The sequence below is a fragment of the Patiria miniata genome, unplaced genomic scaffold (genome assembly GCF_015706575.1).
Source record: "Patiria miniata isolate m_02_andy unplaced genomic scaffold, ASM1570657v1 HiC_scaffold_21, whole genome shotgun sequence".
Lineage (NCBI taxonomy): Eukaryota > Metazoa > Echinodermata > Asteroidea > Valvatida > Asterinidae > Patiria > Patiria miniata.
Genome location: NW_024037060.1, coordinates 1,611,344 through 1,629,754, shown reverse-complemented (window position 1 = coordinate 1,629,754; position 18,411 = coordinate 1,611,344). Strand labels below are relative to the sequence as shown.

General features: G+C 39.2%; 1 protein-coding gene across 3 annotated transcripts in view; it reads right to left on the bottom strand.

Moving 5' to 3' along the window:
* The window catches only part of LOC119729549 (alpha-1,3-mannosyl-glycoprotein 2-beta-N-acetylglucosaminyltransferase-like), a 41,155-nt gene extending 23,831 nt beyond the window's left edge, over positions 1-17,324 (bottom strand). The window contains exon 1 of one of the 3 annotated variants that reach the window (XM_038202154.1): positions 17,184-17,324. The gene's annotated coding sequence lies outside the window, so the exon portion shown is untranslated. Of the gene's footprint in view, positions 1-1,292; positions 1,325-8,654; positions 8,789-17,183 lie in introns of those variants that run through there. The other 2 variants (XM_038202156.1, XM_038202155.1) reach the window with 2 other exon arrangements.
* Between the last annotated feature and the right edge of the window lie 1,087 nt (positions 17,325-18,411).

Sequence of the window (18,411 nt, the reverse complement as noted above, 5' to 3'; positions counted from 1 at the left end):
AAAAAAATCCATGCATCTTCAGCGCCTGCACCACTGGTTACGAAATTTGTTTCTTGATATTTTGCCTGCTTGTAATGAAATTACGATTGATTTTACGTTAGTGTATGGGACCGACACACCAGGTTAAGGACAATTTTTAATTAAATTTCATTTTGAATTTGTTTTAAAAGCATGATCTGTTTAATCTTCCCCCATGGTGCAAATGAAATGTCATGCTTAGTCCTATCTTTCTACATGCACTGGAAGTAAATTTTTTTTTTCTTAGATTTCCTTTTCTAATCTATCTCTTCTTTGTATACCCCTCGCCTCGAGTGGCCCTGAAACAACTGATCTGCTAAGTAATTTTGTCAAGAACAATGTAGTTCTCCTGCTGAAGCTGTTCTTGACCCCTCTGGTTTTCCCCAATCCTTCTGTCAACCCCACCAGGAAGCGTCGCCTCAGTAATCAGACTCCCTGCCTTTCATCACCCAGCTCCGCAGGGGAGGGTTTACCCTCGGCTAACCTCTTCATTCTCAGGGTGTTTGTCAGGATCTCATTCCTGGATGAACATTCTTCACACAACTACAAGTACCGGTACAGTACATAAATGTATGTGTACCAGTACCTAAGAAAGCTGTCAATTGAAGTGGATAACAGATGTGAAACACGTTCAGCGTTTTAACAGTTTGTTTAAAGAATCTGTCAACATTGTCACTCAATGTTGACTGCACTCAGCTTGTTCATAAGATTAAAATTTAACAATGTGGAATTACAGTTCAAAGTAAGAAACATCAAGATCCATGTACGTGTACATGTACATGTATAATTTACATGTACATGGGCAATTTGCTTGGACTCTTCCGTTTCCACAATTGATCTGCCATATCGTCTTCCGTGAAGGAAACTTACCGGGTATAGCACATTCTCATTACCTACAAAATGTACACGCTATTTTCAAGGGTTGGTGTTACAGTTGATATTAAAAATACAGGTACCGTATGTATGCAGTTCAAAAGATTGAAGAACAAAAGGGTTCCAAAAAGTACATATTGTACTTGAACAATACCCAATATAAAGTGTGTATTACATTAAGACAGTAGCAACTCAAAAGTGCTGCCTCAAGGCACAGGCCCCTTCTCTCATTGCAATAAAAACTGACAAATTGCTCTTAGGCATGTTAGCCTGCCAGCCCTGCAGATACACCCCATGATGCACTCAAGTGATAAATGCCTCGGCAACCCAATGACGACACTCTTGGGTTCTTACAGCGCCTCCTCCTCCAGCATCAGAATAACATCCTCCACATTACTCACTTTTCCTCGCTTGTCCGGAAGGCATCTGAAGGTCCTTGAAAGGCACACTATGTATTTCTGATTGAACAAAATTTAGAGATTTATTGGATTAGATGGCCACTGTGCAAGTAATTGCAGGCCGAAGGGAGCAGTGTGTTCTTAGAGAGGAAGGATAATTCATCATTGGCAAAGGGCACTGCCTTTTGAAATATTAAATTTCCCCTGAAGTGTTTTAAGGGAGCAAACAGGATTCTAATTTCAAAAATGAAAACCGCATGCGATTTGTCTTTGCTTTCAATTTCATAATTTACATTTTTTTATGTGGTACATGTACATGTACATTCACCGCTTTCCTACAGCAAGTGACAAGAACTTGTAAATACTGTAAATTATATTTATGAAAATTACAAGGTTAACCCTTCCAAAGACATTTTAGGATTTTGCAGGAGTGAGGAAAGTTAAAAGAATACAATGTCATGTCAGTTTTCTGCTGAGTTTTTTTTTTTTTTGGCGGTTCCACCGAGTTAGAGATTCAATTAATAATTGCTACCAGTAAATTTTGAATGAAATGGAAACTTGTTAAAAAAGTCAGGGAAATTTGATACTTTCTTCTCTAGTGAGCTTCACGTGCATTAAAGTAGTGTATTGTTCATATTTAATAGATGTAGATACCGGTACACATGCAGTATCCACTAGTTATTTCACAGATCTACATGTATAAACAAAAACTAAGTCCATCTTAAATCAAGTTGTTTTTGATAAACAATTCAATACCAGAAGAATCCTTACACATTTAGTCATTACGACGAAACTCTATGTCATGTATGTGTACATAAAAGCATGATCACAGTCTAAGCTTGACAATAAAACCTGATATCCGTATATGTACACTGTACATGTGTAGACTGGCAAGTGCTGATTATGCATGCATACAGGAGACAGTTGAAATCAAGTTGCAACAGTATGGCTCCAAAAAACCTAAGACAGCACTCAAAGTCTGGATAAGGTGTGAAGATACCATCGGTCCATCTCGTCTGGACGCCGCGGCAAAGTCTCATAAATATTACATTTGTCCCGCCTCCTAATGCACCTCCTGATAATAGATGCTGTGAATCAATACTATATCCACTCTGCCGCCACAAGGCAGCTCCAGCTACTTGTAATTTTTTTTTTCTTTTTTGCCAATGTATTTCCACTTGATATAGATCTGCGTTTAATGGATGGTTTGGTGTTTGGGGCACAATCGACAATAAAAACACAAATTGACGGTCTGTGGTGGCTTAATTTTACAAGTCGGTCAATAATGGCTTGCAGCATGCATCTTCCCCAAATATTGCTACTTGCACATGATACAGTTTCTATTTTTGAAGAGAAACATGCTTTTGTTTCCCGCCTTTGCACAGACCTTTTTGAAGGTTGTCATGGATACACAAGTATTTATGTACATTTGCAGTGCAGTACATGTATGTGTACACATGCTAAGGGGCCATGAATTTGTAGTTGTACACAATGCATGAAGGCAAATAACCAAACGCAATTTTGTACAAAATTTTTCTGGGAAATTGTTTGATGTATACACATGTACATTAATTTAACGTACATGTACATTCATACAAATACAGGCTGTTACACACAGGTGTACCTTTGAACTACTTAGAGTAACCTACCGGTACATGTATTGAGAACACTTTCAATAACCCTGCCATTAAAAATTTCAACAAAGTGATTAAAAGGAAACTTTAAAAGGAAATATTTTATGACCCCCAGTTCAGTTTTAAAATTCATTCTTTCGGGGTGAACACCCAAAAGTGCCCAGAAAAGTCCAACTTTAAATACAAGATTCAGTGAACTTGCCTTTGCCAGCGCAACCAGGCACACTGACATTGAATACACACTAAGTGATTAACAGCCAATCCATTCCATGCTTGGATACATCATATAGACGCCCTCTGCTCATAAAACTGTCGGCTGGAAATATTTCAGGAGAGATTAAAGTTGCATCCCTCAATACTCTTCCACAAATCCAATTTTGTTCTATTTTAAATGTTTCTACTTGTATGTTTTATCCCAACTGTTAAAAAAACCATTTCTTTTTTGGACTTCTGCAACCCTCAGAAAAAAAGGTTTTTGTTTTGGGCTCAAACCGATTCGCTCTGCAAGCAGACTGGCTCCCGGTCTGTGCATTATCGATACTGATTGTGGGGCAGGAACCAGCCCACCCTATGAGAATGGAATTAGTGTCTGGCAACCTATCATTCGAAATTGTAAAATAATAATTCAATATGCCGATTTTCTTCAGTCAATGTCTCATTCAAAAGTGATAACTTTTATACTGCTAGAAAAATACATGTAGAATTAGTAGCAATTTAGAAAAGGAATCTAATTTTTTTGGGATAAAACTCGCAAACAGCACGGGGAATGTAACTTTAATGACAGCTGAGACTTACAATGCATCATGCACCTTGTGCATAATATTCTTCAGGAAAAAAAAACATTTCCCCAGGGTTTAAATATCAATTTTAATTATCTACCGATTATTGGCCTGTGCCTGGAAACCAGCCGTTGGAAACCTAACGAGAGCATGGTTGTAATTAAGTTTGCTCACAGACACACAAGATTGAAAATAAAGGAAAAAGGAGCTGCGGCCATGGTAAGTATTGATTCATTTACGTAATCTTCAGGCACAATGGACACCTGTACACAAATGTGCATTGTACAAAACTAATGAAAGCCACATATTTCTATACAATGTACCAGTACAATGGAAATAATTTGCAATTTTCTTCATAATGGAATATTCTGCATTTTTAAATTAAAATGACATACAATTTGTTCTGTATACATTTATGGACATTATATTTGTGCAGCGTCCTACAGAAAATTCCACATTTACATAGAACACAACATGTACATGTCAGCATGTGCCGATGTGCATAAATTTGATGTGTATGAAATATGGCAATGTTTGGGCATCAGCCATACGTTTGCAAAAAATACAACCATGATAACAGCATTTGCCCAAAATTGCGTACTGTCATCTAAGGAGTATTTTGAAGGGAAAAGTTTGTTAATTTGAAGGAGAGAGAAATGATCTTCTCTCTTTCCTTTTTCGGCCATCTCGTACATTCCGTTAATCACTACGTTTTGAAATGTTGCACGTTCAAAAAAATTTCACATTTTTCTGTTTTATGCCTTTACGGTACATGTACCGGTACCTCTTGACCACCAAGCTTATATGTACATGTACCTGGGGTCAGCAGGTTGATTTGAATTTAACAATTTTGCTCTCTTTTATTTTATTTTTAATATTTTTTTTTTCGGGGGGGGGGGGGGGGGGGGGGTGGGAACAGCCAGACCAACTATACAGTAGTTCACCAACCACTGGTTTACATGTACCGGTACATGGGGAAGATATTAAACTAAGCCTGCGACGTCAAACAAAAGCTCTTTAGTTCTGACAAATGTAAAGTAATTACTGAATCGTGGGGAGGCACCCCCTTCCCTTTCTATAAAAAAGCTACAGCATATTTTGTCCAGATAGTAGTGAAAGTCTTGTACATACCGTACATATACTGGTATGTATATGTACATGTATCTTGTTCCCACTTCCCAGGCTGATATTTATGGCCTGTCACCCTATCTCTCTAATTAGTGGGCCATCTTTCAACCCACCACTCCAGGTTACATTGACCATTAGGACCCTTGGATGATAATTGAACAGGTCTCTAGTAATGATAACACTTAATGGATGGATCTCTAAAGGGCCATCTCAATTACTACCCAATCACCTCGTAATTGACAGTGTACTTCAGGCTAGTGTTATTAGTGTAGTATGGATGTTGTTTGTTCAACATGAAATACTGTGCTTTTATACACACATGTACATGTAGTTTGTAGTATGATTTGCAGTACAAGTTATTTTGAATACATTGTGTGTTGTAATTTTGTTTTCTGTAAAGTGTTTAGACCTACACATGTAGTAGGCTAGCTTTTTCATGACAACAAGTCCTTAAAAAAAGAAAGAGAGGCAATCTTAAGAGGGAGAAGGAATCTTGTAGGTGCATATTGTCCAAAAATATACATTCTATGAACTGCATGTGTATGAAATCTGCATCATTAGCATGAAAAAGCAAGGTTTTTAATTTTTTAGTTTTGAATACAATAATTGAAAGAATGTTCCATAGACCTGCAATTCTGCATGCTACCTGGTATTAAAAATGAACGCTTGCTTTTAAACAAATACATTAAGTTCTGTAAATTTAACAAATGCCACGATCATGCCAGTATCCGGTGTGTTAGTAAAAACGTCATACTGTACATGTACACGCGCGCACACCACTGATTACTAGCGCCCATTGGATAAACACTCAAGTTCGGTTAGCTTCCGGTTCCAATGGTTCCAACGTTGTTTAATAGCCAGTGGGTGTGGTTTAAACTGAACTGACATCTCACTAACGAAGCAGATATATAGAACGCTGGACCATTATCTTAGCATGCATTTGATGTCTAGTGTCATTTCTGTAAAAATCATTTGTGTAAAAATTGTCAGACGTTCACATGTACTTTTTACGTGCATGCATAAATGCATATTTTGTATTTAGTAAGCACCTTTACAGACTAAAAAGTGGCTCCAATTTTCAGCAATGTAAAAAAAAGGGATAGAGAGAGATTTTAATTTAAAAACTGGTAAAGCACAATAAGAAATTTAACAGATACCCGGTAGGAACAAAAATAAACAACTTAACTTTATACCAACAATTTTATTTATTTCTCAAAGATGTCAAATCAGAGGTTTTTTTCAGTTCAAGTCTGTACACACGTACGACTGCCAATCATACCCTGGGTGCTGCACCATAACAAATTTGTCCTCTGGACCGAGTAATCTGAAGCAACAATAAACTGACGCGTCCAGTCTCAATCAGCGCATGGAGGAAGAGATCCATGAGATAGGGAGGGAGGGAGGCCTGCCGTCCCTGGCCAAGATGAAGCCAGCGATGTGTGGACACAGAACAACACCTTCATGATTCCCTTCCACCCCATCTCTTCATGCCTCAATAGTGATTCAGTTTAAGTGTACATGCACTGAGCGTACTTTGCTTTAGAACCCAACAAATGTTACGCTTCTTGTAAGGGAGTGAAAAAGTCGTGCTAACTACAGCAGGAAAAGCTGTGTTAAACCGAACAAAGACGTACAATCGAATTTGGTTGTTGAATCACTGGTACTATGCAAATTCTGCTTCTGAAATGTACACGATGTACATTTTGTACATGTAAGCATGTTTTCTCTGTGCTTACTGCTTGAGTTTACGGTATGGTCTCCGTAAAATGCAATCGTGCTCGGTTTATTGGTACATTTACTATTAGCAGCACACAAAAATTGGGCCTACCGGTAGGCCTACATGTACAGGTCCATACATAGAGTTGTCAGGGCCCATACTGTACATTGTATGTGTATTTAGTCATTGTACATGTACAATAGGCCTACCGGTATATACCGGTATATTGTACATTTTCTGTTTTTTCCCCCTACTTTGTTCCATTTCAGGAATTCAAAATGTCCCTTTCAACCATAAAAGTGTGCAAGAGCATCCATTTTCTGCTTCATCATTATTATGTGTGGTGGTTCGTGAATTTTCATTAAAACACCTTTTCTGTCAAACAATTTTGGGTACACAATTAAAAAAAATTGAAACTGCAAAAGCTGAACATTATGCCTGGAGTTGAGAATGTTTACACGTTGGTCTAATGTTTTGTATACATTTCTGTTTGAGCACACAGCAAAGGGTTTTTCAAAAAGCTCAATTGTATTTCAAATGGCGAATTTTGCATTATTTCCATTCTGTTTCTGGTGGAGCAGAAATAAGTGGCCCTTCTCGCAGCAAACCAATGCAATTTCATAAGCCTTGAGGAAGTTTCAAGTACAACACGTATTGAATGAGGTCAGTTGCCAGTCTCTTTGGGGAATCTCTCCTCTGTCCTGCCTCTAGTTTTCAAGAAGTCCGTTAAGGATGTGGCCTCAATGGATGCCTAGCAGGGCAGCATATTATGACTCACTGGCCTGTCTCCATCACCATGGTGAAAGGCTTAGAAAAAAAGGGCAGAAATTGCTAAATGATGCATAGCTTGAAGTTTAAATGCACTGCAATGCCAACGTATAAAAAAAGCTCTATGTTGCACATTTTAAAACATCACAAAATGTATGATGTGAATATATGGGAATGTATGATGTGAATGAACAAACTTCAGTGGGTTTGGTTAATTGTTATAGAGTATTCGCATCCACGCCGATGGCTGTTCGGTTTTTAGTTTGGAATAGTTGAAAATTTGACTCAACTCAGCTTGAATTGTTTACAGAAAACATTTCCTAAAAAACAAAAAACAAAATTGAGCTTTAATATTCAGTAATTGGTATAAATTTGTACCTATGGTAACTTGACAAACAAGTTACATACCGGTACATGCACGTGTATGTATGTAAACAACATTTTTAAAAAGTACTTTATTCTTCATTTATTCAAATGTATAGAAATAGATTAAAACATGTTATGATAAATGTACGAGTACATGTATACTACAGCTGTTTTGCATTTTCTAAACCAGTTTGCAACAATAAACAACCCGCATGCAACTTGGTTCCGGACAAACTGTGCAAGCCATAGTGCCTCAAAATCAACAAACATGTACTGATGACTTACAGTTACACAAACATTCTACATGAGAATGAAATGAGGAAACATTCCCATCCGTTAAGCAAAATACCAGGCAGGAACACAAGCCGAGTGTTTTCCAATGACGTCCGAAAATAGAGGAAGTAACAAAACTACCAATGAATGACAAACACCTGGTAAACACCGGTATTATCGGTACAGTTGGCAATGCTTTCCGTAGCAGGAGACCTACATTTTTTGTTGTACCTGTATGCAAAAAATGCAATGTGAACGGCATACGGGTACATGCACTGTACACAATGTTAAACCTCTTGGTCTAAAACCGTACACATTGTATTTGTACATGTATCGGTACCGTACTGTGTCCAGGTGATTCTGTGTTAATTTCCGTGAAGCAAAGCGCAGTTGAAATGGGCAAATATTTCAAGGTTGCCCTTTTTGGTTGTACTGAATTGCAAACAGCCCATTCAAAGTATTTTATAAAGGAAGAAAGCAGCCATACATAAACATATCACAAGTGCCTAGAGATACACACATTAAAGAACTGTCTTCCTGAATCCTTACAAAACTTTCCTGTCCTTTACGCCCACATGATTTTGACAATCAAAAACCCTCCACATCACTTTAACTGCCAGTACAGGTAAGTACGGGTACACAAACACAAACATCTTCCAATTTCAATGAATTTGAAGATAGCGGCTCATCCTAAACTCACCATTCTTTCGCCAATCCAAAATTGAATGATCGAGAGCGGTGCAGCAGAATATCAGTATCCTGAGGTCGCGTCTGTCCTTGCGCCGCAAATTGAATCTCGCTAGAAGTGCTTCATCGGACAAACTGCTACCCGGCAAACAACTGAGATACGTACAGTACTTCTCTCTGAGAATAGACACACAGTAGCGCAGGCACGTCACACAATGGACCGTCGAGAGCGGGCGAGATGGAGTGTGTGCACACACAGTACAATTCCTGAGTCAAGGCAGCGGTGACCGATACAGTGACAATTTTTTTCTCTCTCTCTCTCTCTAAGGGAGTGGAAACTGTTAGTGTAGCGAGCGAGGCCCTGGAAATTTTGGCCCAGGGGCTTTCATGTACGTTTTTTTTTTCAGTGTAAGGACTGCAAATTAATCCAATCTAAAGAAATACATACATGTACTTGCTAAAAAATTCCAACACTGCATGTAATGTGCCTGCTCTAGGCCTGTTTGTCTACAAAATCAATACAGATAAAAAAAAAGGCGTGCAGTATACAGTGGGTATTACAGCAATGTCACAAGCATGACAAGAACCTAGAAGTGTGACACTTTTCCTGTCCCCATACATGTACATGTACATGTACATGTATCAAATAAAAGTCTGCAATTTAGGCCTACCATCATGACCATTCAATTATCATTAACCCTAACTCCCTACTGTCTTTACTAGAAAGTACATGAAGTACTGGACCAAGTCCGCTAAATTCCAACAATCACAGTGTGATTTGCTTCCAATGCATGCTTTGCTTTAGGTCTCCATCATACTCCATCGATATTTAGTCAAACCAGGCCTGCAAGTCCACCAAAATCCACCAAAAAGGGGGGATGGATTTTGAAGGAGTTGGGGAGTTTCAGGGTTAAGAATGACTTCAAACGATTGTTTATTTATTGAATACATGTAGGTATCATGTTCACAGTGACTCTTGGAGGATGACTGCATCATTTATGGAGTGCATCAGAATTACAAAATCATAGCTCTGTCAGATGTAACAGGGGCAGGGAAAAAAGTGGACCCCAAATTTATAGAACGGCCCATGCATACATTGGTGAATGATTGAAAATAGTGAACTTATCAAATGCAGCAAATTCAATTAAGTGTTTATTAAGGCAGAATTCTCATAAAGGCATCTTTGGTACAAACGTGTGCACGTACAATCTGACAATAATGTATTATATTCCCCCAGGCCAAGTTTGTAAAATTGCACTCAGTAGTATCTTGACGAGGCTGCTTGGTATTCAGAGGCGTAGTATGTACATACATATATGTACATGTACTAGAAATTTGATTAGGAACTGCCAGCAGCAATTTGATTCTCAGTTCTGAGATGTGTGCGGTGATAATTCGTCTGTGATTTTTATTTCTATTTTTTTCTTAAACAAATAAAAAAACAAATGTTTGACAAGAAATAGGATCCTGAATTGGTTCAATACATGTAGACATGTACTGCATGTCAATATCTTAAATTCAATTAATTAATACAGATACTGTTTACATTATGCAAAAATACAAACTAGTACAATCCATTTCAAAGGTACATTGTACATGTTGTACATATGTACATTGTAATGTTTCTTCACTTTTTACAATTTAGAACAATAAAAAATCTTTTTCAAGTCAAACAATATTTTTTGTCTGATTTTTTTCTCACATGTGCCATGAATATTTTTAATTAGCCTGCATGTTTTATAGTTCAGCTTCACATGTACCGGTATGACGTATGTACATGTACATAATAATGTGTCCCATCATAAAAGTGTCTGCTACGATTTTACATGTAGCCTACTTCGTAAAAGGATAAATGCAGGATTTTGAAATCTACAGTAGACCCTTTAGCAGAATTGGTTTCCTTGATATGGAAAGCCAAATATCAAATTGTGTCATTTTTGAAAAATTTGGAAGGTTCTGAGCAAAATACCATGTACAATATCATATGATGTACATGTATGTACCTGACAAGTTGGGTTTAAACTAATTTGTATTTCTAGTCATGTCAAGCATCAACCTGAAACCTCTCCAGTGTTCATGTCTGGACTTTGAGTCGCCAAGTACCCCTGCTTGCATACTCAGCTTCCAATACCCCCCCCCCCTCCCCGCGACACACTCGTTATTCTCCAGCCATCTTCATTATCCATTTTTCATTTTCTTGCCAGTTGCCAATCACTCTTGCCTCTTTCTTATTGGAGCCTGGAACAATTTAATTTAAGCGCACAGGTTGCAGCAGGCAGGCTGAAAGTGCATACATGTATGAGCATGTATGTAGAGCTAAAGTCACCGTACTATCATAATGAATCACACTAACCACCACTGATCTATTGAGAAGTAATAATAATAATAATAATGGTAATTTAATGGGTAATACACCAAAGTCTCAAAAGGCTTCACAATTATTACCGGTACCCCTGTTTATCGGGCCACATAACCATTTTGTTCTGCAGCAGTTTGATATCAGCGCTATCTGGTCTCTACCCTTAGACATGTTAGAGGTTTACATAAATTTATACTCCTGGGTAGAGAGAAGAAATTGTAGTTCATGGTCTTGCCCAAGAACACAAGCACCATCTTCTCTGTAAGGGTTCGAACCCACAAATTATCGCTCATGTATGTATGTAAGTAATTCAGACACCGTAACCATTGGACCACGGCACTTGACTCCAAGTACAGAAATTACACTGCAAATTTGTTTTTGGAAATAATCTCAGGCACTTAACGTACAATGTACCGGTACCGTACGGTAGTTGTACTACTGTACACAACGTGTACAATTTATCCAAATATATTGAAAGTAAAGGGGATAAACAGGTGTTAACAGGAACGGAGTGCCCATCTCTCTTTCGTTTATAGCGATTGGGCCAGACTCATATGTTGTGGGGGGATCGCCACACCTCCTCCACAGCGAGTCTGTTACATGTACCGGTACCTTCCCAGCATTGAATAATGCCATTACCTATTTAACACCTGGGTTGAGAGGAGTAATTGATGCAAGGCGCCTTACTCAAGGGCACAACACGCATGGCCACGGTGGGGCTCGAACCCACAACCTCACGATCATGAATCCTGTGCTCCACCGCTAGACCACTATGTGCCCACAACTACATTGTATATCACATGTAACTCTTCCATCATTGTCCAGTAGCCTCAAGGTGCATTACAATGTACCGGTACATTGTATACTGTATGAGGAGAACGCTAATCTGTACTGTCTCGTTTTAATCAAATACTGAATAGCCTGTAACCCAGTTCATCCAAGATAATTCAAAAGTAATTACACCTGGGGTTTTCTGTTGGCCACAATTTAATTACAATGTACGGCAGAGCTTCCCACTGATCCATTTAGACTTATTTTTCCCAGTCTGTTGCCCTCTACACTAAAATCAATTCAGCATTCCTACAGTATAGGCCTAATGTATTGATTTGTTAAAGTTCAAGGCTACAAGCAATTGACTAAGGCATTCTATAATCCGATTAAATTTCCGTTTATTTAAATAATTAACATGTATGTACTTTTACACATGTACATGTATATGTATACGGGTACCGGTGCATGTTAATGTACCGGTATGTACCTTGTAAATACAAATGTACACTGTAAATCAGAAAATATATGAACAGACCAAAGTTCCGGAATTGACGCGGCCACGCGGCTTTTTTTTTTTTTCTTCTTCTTTTTTTTTTTCTTCAAGCTTGGATTGTACAGACAAGGTGGGTACTATTTTGCTTTTTTGGTGTCCTCATGTACATTGGTGTCCTCCATAATTTGCCTTGGTGATTTCGATCATTTGACTTGGTGCAATTTCCCATTCCTTGGTGCTCTTTGATAAAAAAAAATTGAGGTGCGGAAAAAGAGGGCGCTGTTGGAGCTACCGCGGAACATTTTGGAAAAAAAAAAGATCGACGCGCATGATTAAAATTGACGCGCGCGCTGACCAGGGACCGACATATTTTTTTTTTTGGCCTAACACATGTATTCTTCAAGATTCTTCCCAGATTCATGTCTTATCATCATTTTTACAGTGACTGACCTTCATTGAGATAATATAATGAAGAAAAAATTGGTGCGAGGTTGCAAATTTTTTTCCAAAAAAAAGATGGAACATCAGGTAAGAAAGTCTTATTTTCTCCCCAGAACACTGTCTGTTCAAAATTTAAATGTCATTTCGGAGCCATCAGAGGGTCAATTCTTATTTTGTGTATGATCGCATCTTATGGAGGCGTCTGCGTGAAGTCAAGGGTAAAAGGTAGAAATTGATAGTTTTGCAGGCGCGGATCCAGGGGTGGGCCGCGGGGGCACGTGCCCCCCGTCAAATTGAGTCCACAAAAAAAAAAATAAAGAAAACAGGAGGGAAAAAGAGGTGGAGGTGAGAGAAATGGAGGGAAGGAGGAGGGCAACCTTCTAACAAAAATGCCGGCGCCGATATTAAACATCAGCGGCCTGCAAACATTGTGTAGTGGCCGTATGACACAGGGAACTCGAGAAGCTTCGAAGTAAACCGCGATCCCACCGTACGTATCCATACATAACCCGGCATGGTAGGCCTATGGATTATGAAATGCGATTCATATGAGCGTACGCACCGGTACGAAAAACACGCACGTGTGACGGCCGATGTGCTGTGTTTAGCGCGATGAGCGCGACATACACGTTGAACCACGGATCAGATCCGTGGTTGAACGCTGCTCTTTGGACCACACTATTGGTCAAGGGGTGTGTTTTCGTATAACAATTTGCCAGCATTTCTTCCACGCACTTCCAAGGAGTCCAAAACATGTCCGTTTCAGTAAAAAATGTCCGTAGAAAATCTTATCTTATTGATTAACTGAAAATTTATACTTGACATACAAAACATTAGAAAGCATCCTTGCAAAAGTTTACAAACTAAGTCTATACAATTCCGTTTCAAAAATGCACGAAAACAATTATGCAAACGAAAATGGTTATCAAGTGAAAAACAGAAGAAACTTAAAAGGCTTGTTAAAGCAAGAGTATACATGTATATTAAACCAATGAAAAAAATCCTTATTTAACTTAAAACATTTTGCTCAAATAACTCAGGGAAAGAGGGGCCAGATATCGCCTCAGATTGCACCACAGAGCATCTAATTATCAAAAAAAATCCCGGGGCCCTTAAGCGGGCCCCGGACCCCACGCCGACAGACATTGCGCTCTGCATTATTAGTCCTCGGGGCAGATCTCCCGACGCATCCTTAAAACAGTTTACAATCTAAGACTATCCAATTCCTTTACAAAAATTAAATGCAAGAAATTGATTATGCAGTCGAAAATACTTGGTTATCAAGTGAAGAACAGAAGAAACTTAACTAGGCTTGTATTAAGAAATACAAGAGTACAATTTCAAACCAATGAACAAAAAAAAACACATGGTGTTACCGCAAACCAAAGCGATAATGAAAAAAAAATCCTAATAATCTTCACAACATTTTGATGAAATGGGGCCAGGAATCGCCTCAGTTTGCACCAGAGAACATCTATAGAATCAAAAATTTCCCGGGGCCCTTCAGTGGGCCCCGAACCCCACGCCGTAAGACACTGCTTCACGTTCGCATTAGTCCTTGGAGCAAATGCCTCAGCGCATCGCCCGTTGCAACAGTTTACAATCTAAGTCAATACAATTCCTCTTCTTCTTTTTTTTAAATACAATGCAACAAATTATGAAGACAAAAATACATGGTTTGCAACTTTGAAGTACACAGTACCTTTAAATTTGTAAAAACAAGAGTATATTGTAAAAAAATCCTTACAAGTTTATCAACTTTTGCACAAATAATTCAGGGGGAAAGGGGCCAGGAATCGCCTCAGATTGCATCACAGAGCATCTAAGCGGGCCCCGGACCCCACGCCGTAAGGGCTTCGCGCTCCGCTCTCGCATTAGTCCTCAGAACAAATGCTCTAAGATGTGCCCCCCGTCTAAAGAAATCCTGGATCCGCGCCTGTTTTGGGTGGTTTTTTTCTTATTTTTCCCATAAAAAACTTGGGTATTGGCTGTCAGAATGGCAATAGGGTAGGTAGGGAAACCGGAAGCAGAAATTTTTTTTGGCCTTATCAAAAACATTAATTCAGAACTTTGCTTTCATTTTGATGGAAAAAACAAATTCTCAACTCGCGCTTTCCATATCGACAGATTGTGCCAAACATTACCACGTGAGCGTGCACGCATGTTTCGTGTTGCTGTGTTGTGTGGAGCGGGATGGGCCATTGCCAGACTTTGTCTGGCACTAGTCCGAGTAACTTGGACCCAACTTATCGCCTTTTTTAACATTTGGACATGGTCTGGCGATAGTGGGGTCCAAGCTATAATCGATGCATCGCGCGCGCTCGGTAACGGAATCGCACTCGGGATACGGGGACCATCGAATGTACGCTGGGCATGTAGAAGAAATCGCGTCGTTCAAACATTAAACACGATCGGAAATTTAACGTGTTCAAGATCGCGAGGGGAGCTCTCCGATATGAACGGAAAATTTCACTTTTTTTCCGGATCGTAAGTAAACTTCAATACAACCATCTTAATTATCGATGTCTACTTGTACCTCAGGTGGCATATCTAGTAATTTGGAGGCCGTTTTGAAGGTGAAATCTGATGTTTTTTGTTGGAAAATGTTGGTTTTTGGGACAGTGACAGGATGATGTTGTCCAGGTCGCGGTATTAGCTTGGACCCCACTATCGCCAGACCATGTCCAAATGTTAAAAAAGGCGATACATGTAAGTTGGGTCCAAGTTACTCGGACTAGTCTGGCACGCGGTATTTATAACAATGATAATGTGTGGACACATATTCTATGTGCTGCGTTGTGTGGAGCAGGATAGGAAAGTACTTTGCCCGTACCTACTGCAGTACTGGTCGCATCGCGGTGTTTGCTCGGCGCGCGCATGGACAGTGCGAAGGTCCATGGAAAAATATCGTAACTTTTTGTTATGAGTGGTAAAAAACTAAAAACCTGATTCAAAAATCAACTTATTTAATGGGAATTCCTTTGATAACAAATGTTTTGATAGATCTGGAAAATAAGATTAATAAAAGATGCTAAAATTATAATTTAAATATTACAGAATTGAAACTCCAAATTCGGCAATTTAAATTGCTGTATCTCCAAAATGCAAACAACTACATGTATGAAGCTTCAAACACCATTGGATATTTTTAGAGTAATTCTCTTTTCATTGGTACAAAATATGACACTTTTTTCGTTACAAAAATTAATTTGCCAGACTCCGTACTAGGCCTAACGTAACCTAGCCCGACTGCGTCTGGCCGTACAGTACTATCGCAAGCTCTGTAGTACGGCCAGACGCCCGATGCTTCCACAGAGACTGAATTTTGTTGGCCGCCGATGTAGCGATTTTGCTACATCTTTCGATCGCGATTATCTTTTCATCCAGGACACACATTTCCAAAGTTAAGGTTCGTAGTGGTAGAGCAACTCATACCTTTTCGAAAAAACGTTGTTTGGTCTCAATATTTTCATCCATCTGGCCACAAGACGAATTTCAGTCATCAGATTCCACAAATATCGTCCCCCATGCGATCCCCCATGCGATTTCAAAATGGCGGCCGTGCTGTAATGTTGCAATATGCAGGCACGCCCGCGCAAACTCATGAATATGCATAAACAGTCTGTGACGTATGACCTCGTGTTTTTGGACGTGCGTGCGGCGGGGCCGTACGTCCAAAAACACGAGGTCATACGTCACAGACTGTTTATGCATATTCATGAGTTTGTGCGGGCGTGCCTGCATATTGCATACATTACAGCACGGCCGCCATTTTGAAATCGCATGGGGGATCGCATGGGGGACGATATTTGTGGAATCTGATGACTGAAATTCGTCTTGTGGCCAGATGGATGAAAATATTGAGACCAAACAACGTTTTTTCGAAAAGGTATGAGTTGCTCTACGACTACGAACCTTAACTTTGGAAATTTGTGTCCTGGATGAAAAGATAATCGCGATCGAAAGATGTAGCAAAATCGCTACATCGGCGGCCAACAAAATTCAGTCTCTGTGGAAGCATCGGGCGTCTGGCCGTACTACAGAGCTTGCGATAGTACTGTACGGCCAGACGCAGTCGGGCTAAACGTAACCATGGTCGGAGTATGGTAAAATTGGAAATGTTTCTCACTTCCCCAATTCATGTCTTTTCAACATTTTTGCTATGACTGACCTTCATTTAGATAATGCAAATTAAGATGAGAAAAAAAAGTGACGTCAGGGTGCAAGATTATTTCCCAAATGACTGAAGTGTCCTAAACTCCACAAGCCATTAAGTCTCACACGCGCACGCGTTACACGTCATTCGCCAAGTCCGCCAAGTCCTGCGCGTGAACTTATTTACGGATATAATCATAGGCCTATACGGATTACGAGGCAACGTCACGGTATCTTAACGACCTAACAAAACCTGTTAATGCAATGTTTTGCATTTTACAATTCTCCTGCAGTATTTCTATAAGTCATGAGCTATGTCTTACCAAAAGAAGTAGTTGAAAGTAGTCCTCGAAGCGTCGAATCAACCCCAGTTTCCCGTCCAAGTTCCATGCCAACACACGTAACCGATGAACTATGTGCTAGTAGTCTGGCGATCTCACGGTGTCAATATATTTAAACATGCTCATAAGGAGTGGACCCAGACCACGTTTTTTTTTAAGGGAGAGTGACATAGCGCCCTCCATCGGCAGTGTTAAAATCTGGCATTATCTTTGTGGGACGGGTTGGCAATTCGGTTGTTTTGTTTATAAACAAACAATTGTGGTAATAAAAATCAAACAAGTATGCTGGATGGACAGCACGACGTGTACCTGTGGCACATGAATAAAATGGTGGAAATGTTTTTACTTGTACACTAATTAATTACCGTAAATCTGTTTTAAGTTTCCGAAATTATAAAAATTGGTAATTAAAAAAAAAGAAAAAAAATGAGTTGAATTGTTACTTGGGCCAGGCCGACAACTCGTTCCTTAATTGGCACCTCTCCGTACCTTCTTTTGATTTTTTTTTGGGGGGGGGGGGGGGTGGGGGTGGGGAGGTTTGACACTATAGTATACTACTATAGTAGCACAAAACATGTTCCTTTAAGTTTAAGAAATTTTCACTTCATGGGCCCATTCACAAAATGGATTCATTCCGAGGTACGGTGGTGACGAAATTATTTTGGTTAACAATTAAGTAATTCATGAGTTTTCCACCGGCAAGTTTGGTATATCGAACAAGTTTTGTCGTATCATTTCACTTGAAGGCATTTGAAGGAATGCCGTACGTAGTGCTCACACTCATGGTACTCGAGTGACGTTTGTTCAGGCTTGCTAGTGAAAATGACCTCATATTACTCGTAATCACATGAAAAAAAGACTTTTGTACATTTATTATGCATTTACTGAGATGATAGAAAAAGGATGCAGATAAAATGCACACAAAAAAATGTCAAAACGAGTTCCTTCGATTATTTACAAGACAACTGTTACATAATGTACGTAGTATTGTACTGTGAATATTTTAATGGAATTACAATTATTTTAAACATGATTTATACACGTATAACTGTACAATTACCTTTTGAATGTATTCATTTCTGGGATATAACTAATTAAATTAATGTGACATTGACACAAACGGTAAGATGTTAAACATCGTTATAACACAGGATTTTGAGATTTATTATCGAATAGATGGCATTTATTTGGTTAACGCTTGACGATCGCA